The 10,768-nt window shown below is 42.3% G+C and overlaps 1 pseudogene across 1 annotated transcript; it reads right to left on the minus strand.

Moving 5' to 3' along the window:
* Window positions 1-311: 311 nt before the first annotated feature.
* Window positions 312-1,408, minus strand: LOC311624130 (large ribosomal subunit protein eL6-like; annotated as a pseudogene). The gene is made up of 2 exons: window positions 723-1,408; window positions 312-515 (listed from the first exon to the last, which is right to left on the minus strand). The product of its transcript is annotated as a large ribosomal subunit protein eL6-like (transcript).
* Window positions 1,409-10,768: the final 9,360 nt, after the last annotated feature.

The following is a 10,768-nucleotide window of genomic DNA, read 5'->3' on the forward strand; positions in this document are numbered from 1 at the left end:
CATCTGTGCCTTGGCCTGGCCAGAGGCCCATCTTGCAGCCGGGGGTGGAACACTTGCCTTATCACCGTGGCGACGAAGAAAGCATTCCACCAAGCTACTCATGCTGCCCGCTCTCAGCAGCTGCCCTCCAGGACTGGGGGACTCTGGTGGGGCTGAGAGGACTGGGTGCCGCCATCTTGTGGCTAAGGGCACTGTCATCTTTGTGACGGAGTGATGTTTAATTTGCATATTACTCTTTTGTTAGATAGGATATATATTTACATTGACTTTTTTTTATATATCAGTTATTTAATCGGGTTCTTATAAGAAATTCAGAACACCAGTCTGTGAGGAGAAAGCCCATTGGTGAGAGCGAACATAGAGCGGAGATAGCCCTGGAGCTGAGGGACAGCTTTGATTTTTGGCAGAATTTGAGAGTCCACAGCTTTCTGGCCAACTTTGCGCTGTTCTATAACTTCGGATTTCTCTTTCTCTGTGTCGAAGATCTCACCCTCCTGGTTTTTGGGCTTGCGCAGCTTCTTCTTCTTTTTTTTTTTTTTTTTTTTTTTTAATATAGAGAGCTAGAAACATCAATGAGAGAATCATTGATCAGCTGCCTCTTGCACACCCCCCACCGGGGATGTGCCCGCAACCAAGGTACATGCCCTTGACAGGAATCGAACCTGGGACCTTTCAGTCCGCAGGCCGACGCTCTATCCACTGAGCCAAACCGGTCCTGGCAGCTTCTTCTTCTTGAAGTAAGCATCGGTGAGATGTTTGGGGATTTTTACGCCACTGATATCAACTTTGGTGGAGGTGGCGATGACAAATTTCTGGTGTGTTCTATGAAGAGGAACTGGATTGAGGGCCAGAGGTCCAGTCACAAGTAGCAAGCCACTGCTCAGCTGCTTCAGGAAAACCACCCTCTTGCCTCTGTGGCGCCCAGCGAGGATGATCAGCACGGTCCCAGGAGGGGTGCTGGCCTGCAGTCTCCTCACATGCTGGCTGAAGGGCTTCTTGCCATGGCTCAGCAGCTTTGGAGGCACATCTTCAGTAGGATAATATCTAGGCATTTTGCGGAGTTTAACCACGCGGGTACCACCATTCTTGTCGCCACCAACTGGTTTTGTGACAATAGCAAGGACTTTCTCCTTCTTTTTCTTTTCAATCCTGGATTTAGGGGTGGAATACTTCCTCTTGTACATGGCCTTTCGAGAATACATAGCCGACCGGGAATATCTGCCGATTCCTCTGACGAGGACGGGGTTTCGGCTGCAGTGCGGCTTCCCCTTCTTAGGCACCTTAACCTTGCCGCGGGCATCAGCCTTCTTCTTGGCTTCAGGTTTCTTCTCCTTAGAATCCAGCTTCTTCTCCTTAGTATCAGGCTTCTTCTCGTATCCAGCTTCTCAGTTTTCTTTTCACCCGCCATCTTGCAAGATGGGAAAGAGTACATTGACGTTTTTATGATATCCAAATGACAGGGGTTTATTGTCCTGTGTGTATGTGCTTAATTTACAGAACCATACCTTCTGTCTCATAAGTGTGTAAGCTAAAAAGTAATTGTGATCTTGTGGCTTTTTTAAAAAAAAATATATATATATTTTATTGATTTTTTACAAAGAGGAAGAGAAAAGGATAGAGAGTTAGAAACATTGATGATCAGCTGCCTCCTGCACACCCCCTACTGGGGATATACCCGCAACCAACGTACATGCCCTTGACCGGAGTCGAACCCGGAACCTTCCAGTCCGCAGGCCGACGCTCTATCCACTGAGCCAAACCGGTTCCGGCGATCTTGTGACTTTTGAAGAACCAGCCTGTAGTTCATTGGGAAAGGACATGTCTTTTCCTTGTCTCAGGAGAGCAAAATAGTGAGCAAGTACCATCCTAATAGCTATTTAGTTGAAACAGATGGTAGCAAGTGAGAAAGCACAACTCCAACTGGCTTAAGCAAGAAAGAGGATGAGAATTTATTTGACCACTCCAGCAGTAGGTTTGCTTCAGGCAGGGCTAGTACTGTCATGAGCACTCACTCTTATTCTCTCCATCTCCTGGCATTGCTTTCCTCTGGGGGGGCATCATTCTCAGGCAGCTGCTGGTGGCAAAGTTGGCTACCTGCCCGGGGCTTGTATCTCATCCTCTCTCAGCCTTGGGCGGGAACAGGGAGTCTAAACAACAGCTCCTCTCCAGTTCTGGTTCAGTTTGGATCTCACGTCTGCCCTGGAAGCAATCGCCCATGGCCAAATTGAAGGCTCTAAATGCCCACCTCCTGCAGGAGGGGCGGAGTCAGCCTGCCCAGACTGCACGCTCAGCTACTGGAAGGTGGGGGAATGGTGCTGGAGGGCAGGTGAAAAGACCACGTGTCCTCCTCAGGTAGACTCTTCCCTTCCCCAGACACAGTGGGAAGAGCAGGAAGAGCTCTCATCTCATCTCATCTCAGCAGGAAGAGCTCTCATCTCATCATAAGAGCTCTCTCTCATCAATGAAGGGAAGACTCTTCCCTTCCCCAGAAGCAGGAAGAGCTTGTTAGTGTGGAGGAGACACTGAATCTTGTTCTAGGAAAATGCTAAGTGTGTCTACAGACTAAGTAACCCTCCGACATGAGGGCTCCACACATGGCACATCCAAAGTCGACCATGGGCCCTGATGGACACACTGCTGGTTTCTGCTGAGCTCATAATGTGCATTCTTGGTGTCCTGCTGCAGTGTGAGGGATTCTTTTTCTTTTTTTCTTTTTCTTTTTTTTAATATATTTTATTTATTTTTCACAGAGAGGAAGAGAGAGGGATAGAGAGTTAGAAACATTGATGAGAGAGAATCATCAATCAGCTGCCTCTTGCACAGCCCCTACTGGGGATGTGCCCGCAACCAAGGTACATGCCACTGACCAGAATTGAACCCGGAACCTTACAGTCTGCAGGTTGACGCTCTATCCACTGAGCCAAACCAGTTTCGGGCGAGACAGGGATTCTTGACCTTTCTGCTTGTTGACTCACTTGTGATATGGAATAGTTCTCTCCCACAAAGGGCTGCTTTGTGAAACAATCTTATGTACATCATGGAAAGCATTCGATTAACATTGGTCATTGTTATCTGAACAATAGAAACATACTTTCTACAAGCACCTTCACAAACATAGTCCCATTTGATTCTCTGAGAGGAGAGTGAAAAACACATAAATGAGATATTATTTTAGGAAGGAAGACACTGAGGCTCAGAGAATTTTAATGATGTTGCCGTGTTGGCAGAGCCAGGTTTCAACGCCAAAGCATTGGCCTCTCAGTGCTACCTGCCTGTTGCCCCAAATCACAATGCTGACCGAGAAAATGTGGGGATGCCGAAGGGATAGCCTTCCAAAATGACATAGGCTCTTTTTTTATGTAGTTTTTTTAAAAAATTATTTTTAATTTTTAAATTACAGTTTACTTTCAGTATTATTTTGTATTGGCTTCAGGGGTACAGCATAGTGATTAGATAATCATATACTTTACAAAGTTGTTGCCCTGATAGTTTCATTACTCACCCAGCAACCATATACAGTTATCACAATAGTTTAACTCTATTTCCTATCCTGTACTTTACATCCACATTACATCCACAATTTGTACTTCTTAATTCCTTCACCTCTTTCACCCTATTCCCCAAGCCCCCTCACCTCTGGCAAACACCAGTCTAGTCTCTATGTCTGAGTCTGTTTCAATGACACAGGCTCTTCATGCCAGCCATTACTCGTCTAGACCAGCGCTGTCCAATAGAATGACAATGCAAACCACAGATATAATGCTAAAATTTCTAGTAGCCACCTTAAAAAATAAAATAAATCCTGAAATTGATTTAAAATAATGTTTTTATTGATTTTTTAGGGAGGGAGGAAGAGAGAGGGAGACAGAAACATCAGTAAAAGAGAAACATCAGTCAGCTGCCTCCTGCATGCCACCCACTGAGGATCAAACCCACAACCTGGGTATGTGCCCTGACTGGGAATTGAACTGGTGACCTATGGGTGCACAGAGCTACACTCAACCAACTGAGCCACATTGGAGGGCTCAAAATTGATTTTAATGACATATTTTGTTTGACCCAGTGTACCCAAAGGAGAGCTTCACTTATAACTCAACATCCAACACTATTCATGGAATATTTTGCATTCTTTTTTTTTTTTTTTTTTTTTTTAGTAAGTCTTCAAAATCCGGTGTGTATGTTATACATATAGCACATCTCAGTTGAGACCAGCTCCCTTTTAGGTGTTCAGTAGCCACATATGACCAACTGGGGATTCTCGTTTTGAGCAGTGCAGGACTAGAGGCAGATTAGGCATACATTTAGGACACCTGCAAAGCAGGGGCATGAAAGAGAAGGGATGAAGAGAGAAAGAGATTTTGCTTCGGTGCCTAACCAGAATCTTGCAAATTAGTCTAGAAAGAAAAGATTTAAAATAAGCATATGTGTTTTGTGGTTTAGTACTGCTTTTATTTTGAATTATAGCAGGGTGGGAATGGTGGGACACCAAACCTTATGTTTGATGAGGAGACAAGGCCAATTGCAGAATAGATGACCTAAGATGTGGCAACAGAACCCACTCTAGCTAGTTCAATCAGAAAAAGAATTTATTAAAGAACTATAGGCCCGGTGCATGAATTTGTGCACAGGTAGGGTCTGGCAGGTCTACCCTGATTGGGGTCAGTTGGGGTGGGGGGTGGTCATTGGGGTCAGGGCCATCCCAGGGGGGGAGGAACCATGGTAGAACTCCCAGCTGAGGGGACAATTTAAATATTAGCCTTTATTATATAGGATGGTAGGTAGCTCATGGAAACCAAAATTTCAGTCTCTGAAGGGAGTCGCCTGAAATGATGCTCAAATCGCAGTTCCAGGCTTCTCCAGTAGGGGTTCTGTGGCTGCCCTCTCCCTCAGCACTGCAGCCTTCCTAACTGGAGTTTGCCTGTATAGCAGAACCTGGGTCACATGCTTGCATTCAGAGCATGGAAGTCTGGGAGAGCAATTTTCTGTGTCCTTGTGAGGAAGAGAGACTCACTCATACGGGGAAATTATTCAAAAATAGAGGTGTGGAAAAGATTTTGGGTTTCCTCAAGCATGGCCCCATATTCACTACACCAACTGATTTGGTTTTCTTATTTAAAAATTATTGTGAGCCGAAACTGGTTTGGCTCAGTGGATAGAGCGTCGGTCTGAGGACCGAAGGGTCCTGGGTTCAATTCTGGTCAAGGGCATGTGCATTAGTTGTGGGCACATCCCCGGTGGGGGTTGTGTGAGAGGCGGCTGGTTGATGTTTCTGGCTCTCTGTACCTCTCCCTTTCTCTCTGTAAAAAATCAATAAAATATACTTTTAAAAAAAGAATAAAAATTATTGTGACATATATAACACAGACAAGAGAACTATAATATGTATACATGGTAAAATAATTATTTTTACCCTCCAGGTTAAGAAATTTGGCATTACCAGTACAATAGTCCTGCAGGAGATACTTTCTAAGACCCCCAGAGGATGCCAGACACCAGGGACATTACTGAACCAATCTGGGACTCCTCAGGGGGATGTCAGACTGCCAGTTTTGGCCCAAGCAGAGGGACCCCACTGTGTACGAATCCATGCACCGGACCTCTAGTATGTATATAAGTTCTTTGGTTAATCTTTTCCCGCCCTTCCCCTACCCTCTTCTCTCTGAGATTCATCAGTCTGTTCCATGTTTCCATACCTGTGCATTGAGTGTCTTTTCCCTGATGGTCAGTGTGTCAAATGGTTGAATGGTCACTCAGGTTTTTATATATAGATATAAAATGTTTTTTTTCCTATACCCATATACCCTTCCTATACACATAAAAAAAGCACTTTACCATTTCTCTTTGGCATATCCGAATTGCCAGCATCATTCCTCTTGTGCTTTGGGACCATTATTAAGTAAAATAACAGCTACTTGAACATAAGCGCTATGATTCCAAGGCAGTGGATCTGATACCCTAGCTGGTTACTAAGTGATTACTGGGTAGAGAGCTCATACAACATGGAGACACTAAACAAAGGGGTGATTCACATCCCCAGCAGGAGTAAGATTTCATCACGCTACTCGGAACAGTAATTTAAAACTTATGAATTGTTTATTTCTGCAATTTTCCACTTAATATTTTCGAACTGTTGTTGACCACAGGTAGCAGAAATTATGAAAAGTAAAACTGTGGATAAGGAGGGTGGAGGGGGAGACACAGAAACCCCCATTTGTCCTTCCCTAATTATATACCTGTTCCTCTTCCCAAGTGATCACCACTATCCTGACTTCTATATCAATATCAATCATTTTCTTGATTTGCTTATGTTTTTTTAAAAAATATATTTTATTGATTTTTTACAGAGAAGAAGGGAGAGAGATAGAGAGCCAGAGACGTCGATGAAAGAGAAACATCGACCAGCCGCCTCCTGCACATCCCTCACCGGGGATGTGCCCGTAGCCAACGTACATGCCCTTGACCGGAATCGAACCCGGGACCTTTCAGTCCACAGACCGACGCTCTATCCGCTGAGCCAAACCGATTTCGGCGATTTGCCTATGTTTTTTTAAAATATATTTTTTTATTGATTTTAGAGAGGAAGGGAGCAGGATAGAAAGGAGAGAGATAGAAGCATCAATGATGAGAGAGAATCTTTGATCTGCTGCCTCCTGCATGCCCCTTACTGTGGATTGATCCCAAAACCCAGTGTCCTTGATGGGAATCAAACCCAGGACCCTTCAGTCCTTAAGTTATCACTCTATCCACTGAGCCAAATTGGCTAGGCTGCCTATGTTGTTTTTTTTTTAAATTGAAATATAATTGACCTATAACATTGCATTAATTTTTGGTATCTAACATAATGAGTTTGTATATGTTACAAAATGATTATAAGTGTGTGTTTTTTAAAATTTGATTTTTTGGGAGTGAGGAAGGGAGAGGGAGAGAGAGAGAGAGGGAAACATCAATCTGAGAACAAAACATCAATGGGCTGTCTCCTGCAAACCCCCTACTGAGGACTGAGCCCAAAACCCAGGCATGTGCCATGACTGGGAATCAAGCTGGCAACCTTTCTATGCATAGGAGGACGCCCACCAACTGAGCCACACCAGCCAAGGCTACCACACGTGTTTTTTAAAAAAATATATTTTATTTATTTTTTACAGAGAGGAAGGGAGAGAGACAAGAGTTAGAAACATCTGTCAGCTTCTGTCTGCATACTCCCCACTGGGTATGTGCCAGCAACCAAGGTACATGCCCTTGACCAGAATCGAACCTGGGACCCTTCAGTCCGTAGACCAATGCGATGTTCTATCCACTGAGCCAAACTGGTTAGGGCTACTACACGTTTTTTATTTTATTTATTTTATTTTTTTAAATAACTCTTTAAGAACATTTAAAAAATATATATTTTATTGATTTTTTAGAGAAAGGAAGGGAGAGAGTTAGAGAGTTAGAAACATCGATGAGAAAGAGTCATCGATCAGCTGCCTCTTGCACACCCCCTATTGGGGATGTGTCCGCAACCAAGGTACATGCCCCTGACCGGAATCGAACCCGGGACCCTTCAGTCCCGAAGCCGACGCTCTATCCATTGAGCCAAACCAGTTTCGGCTACCACATGTTTTTTAAACATCCATCTTAACTAAACATAATTACAATTCTTTTCTTGTGATGAGAACTTTAAAGATCTTAGCAACTTCCAATTTTTTAAATTAAACTTTTTATTTTTAGATCATGCACATTGACATGCAGTTGTATTCTCTTCATCAAGTTTTCCCAGTGGTAAGTTTTACAGAACTACAGTACAGTATCACCAGCAGGGTGTTGGCATTGAGACAATCCACATGTCTTATTCAGATTTACTGTTTTACTTGTACTCATTGTGTGTGTGTGTGTGTGTGTGTGTGTTTTATTTTTATTGTTTAATCCTCACCTGCAGATATTTTTTCCATTGATTTTTAGAAAGAGTGGAAGGGAGGGAGGAGAGGAAGAGAGAGAAGCGTCGATGAGAGAGAGACACACATTAATAGGTTGCCTCCTGCATTCCCCCTTTCCAGGGCTTGGGAACCTGCAACTGAGGTACTTGTGTCCAGTCCAAGGGCCAACGCTGTAACAACAGAGCAAAACCGGCCAGTGCTGTGTGTGTATTTAGTTCTATACAATTATTATATATCACATTTGTAGGTTTGTGTATCACCTACCATAGATACTGAATGGTTCCATAGCCCAAGGATCCTGCATATTTCCCTTTTGTAATTCTTAATTTAAAATTTTTTGATTGATTGATTTGATTTTTTTATTAAACCTTCATTTTAAAAATATTTTTATTGATTTCAGAGAGAAAGGGAGAGATAAAAGAGATAGAAACATCAATGATGAGAGAAAATCATTGATCGGCTGTCTCCTGTATGCCCTGCACTGGGGATTGAGTCCAAAACCTCAGCCTCCTGGTTCATAGATCAACACTCAACCACTGAGTCATACCAGCCAGGCTTAAGGTTTGTTTTTTTGGGGTCTAAAGAAATTCTCCTCTACCCTATAGTCCTAAAAATATTCTCTTATATTTCCTTCCTCCCTCTCTTCCTTTCTTTCTTTCTTCCTTCCTTCTTCTTTCCTTCCTTCCTTCTTTCCTTCCTTCCTTCCTTCCTTCCTTCCTTCCTTCCTTCTGTCCTTCCTTCCTTCCTTCCTTCCTTCCTTCCTTCCTTCCTTCCTTCCTTCCTTCCTTCCTTTCTTCCCACATTTAAATGTTTAATCCACCAGAAATTGATGTGTGCACATTATTCAGTTGCCTTCCCCCCACCCCAAATGGATATCCAAGAGTATTAATTCCATACCCACATTACTGAGTAGCACATCGTTTCCCACTGCTCTGCAATGCCCTCTTTTATAAGCCAAATGTCTGCACAGGTGTGAGTCTGTTTTGGGTTCTCTGTTCTGTGCTGGTGGTTTAGCTGTGCACCAATGGCCCACTAGTTTAATTACTATTGATATCTAACAGAGCGAGCTTCCACATCTGTTGTTCTTTCATATAAACTTTGGAATGAGTTTGTCAGGTCCCACAAAAATATTTTTTTTCAAGTATTTTTGGTTTGCATTAAATTTACAGATGAATATGTGGGGTTTTAACTTATTTTTCATTCAGTCTCTTAATCTGTTAATCTGGTAAATTTTCCATTGATTAGAGTCTTCTTTAATGTCTTCCAATAGAAAAGGTTTTCTAATCTAATCCACAAAGAGCTTGCACAATATTTTAAATTTTTTATTTCAAAGCACTTTGAATTTTAGGTCATTTTTTCATTAGACTTTAAATTTTTCTTACTGTTACTGACATGTAGAAAGGCAATTGACACATGTACACACACTGACATACACGATTTCCTATACAACCTTGCTAAACTATCTTATTAATTCTAATAATTTATCTATATATACTTTTGAGTTTTTCACATAGACAATCAGGTTAACTACAAATAATGAGATTTTTGTATTTTCTGTTATAATCCTTATATTTTTATTTCTTTTTTTATGTTATTTATACCTGCAAGGAAGCCAGTCTACCGTTGAAAGGAGTGATAAGAGCAGGCAACTTTGTCTTTTTTGGAGGTGCTATCTCCACAGGTGACTTCAGTTTGTGAAAATTTGTCTAGCTGTGTACTTATGATTTATGCATTTTTTCTAACACAATGTTAGACCTCAATAAAAGGTTTTTAAAAATTTAGGAATCCTGGAGAAAATTATGCTAATATGAAATAAGCCAGAGAAAGACAAGTGCCATATGATTTCACTCAGATGTGGAATCTAATGAACAAACTGAACTACCAAGCAAAATAGAGACAGACTCCTAGACAGCAGGCAGACAGCTCTGGTGTCTGTGCATCTGTGTGTGCGGGGGTGTTGGTGGGTGGTGCAGGGATTGAGCAAAAAAGAAAAAAAAAGAGAACTCATGGACAACAGTGTGGTGATTATGGGGGGGCAGTTTGAGGTGGAAGAGGGAATAGAAGGGATAAATGGTGATGGAAAAAATTAAATAAAATTTTATTTATTTATTTTAAATCTTTATTGTTGAAACTATTACATATGTCCTCCTTTTCCCCCCATCGACCCCCTCCAACCCACCCCTGCCCTAAATTAAATTGTAAAAAATTAGGAATATTTCCCCAACATCCTAACCTTTTCTTATAACTGTATGCTCTAAGGATGCCACTGAGCAGGTTTGTACCTGTCTATTTTCTTTTTAAAAATATATTTTTAATTTATTTTAGAGAGGAAGGGGCGGGGGATAAATCATCAGTGATGAAAGAGAATTATTGATTGGTTGCCTCCTGCAAGCCCCCCACTGGGATTGAGCCGCCAACCCTGCCATGTGCCCTTGACCAGAATCAAACCCTGGACACTTCAGTCCACAGACCGATGCTCTATTGACTGAGCCAAACCAATTAGGGCTGTACCTGACTATACATTATTGGAGAAAATAAGTCTTAAGTGAGAACACGAATGAATCCTTTCACACATTTGAAGCACTACCAGGGAGAAAGGGCCCAGGCATAGTCTCAGCAGTCCCTGAGGGCAAAATGGGGCGAGGAGTGAAAATATGGGGAAACAGATTTCCATGAAGTAGAAGGAAAAGCTTTCTAACATCATTGCCTAAGCAGAGAACAGTCTGCTTTTTGAAAAAGTGAGCTCGCCAGCACTGGAATATTCTAACAGGACTGGATACACACATACTAAGGATAATACACTATATGCAGGGCCATCTTTTCTCCCTAATAGTAGGCAGGGTGTGGAC

The sequence above is a fragment of the Pipistrellus hanaki genome, assembly GCF_964339955.1.
Source record: "Pipistrellus hanaki genome assembly, chromosome: 6".
NCBI classification, from domain to species: domain Eukaryota; kingdom Metazoa; phylum Chordata; class Mammalia; order Chiroptera; family Vespertilionidae; genus Pipistrellus; species Pipistrellus hanaki.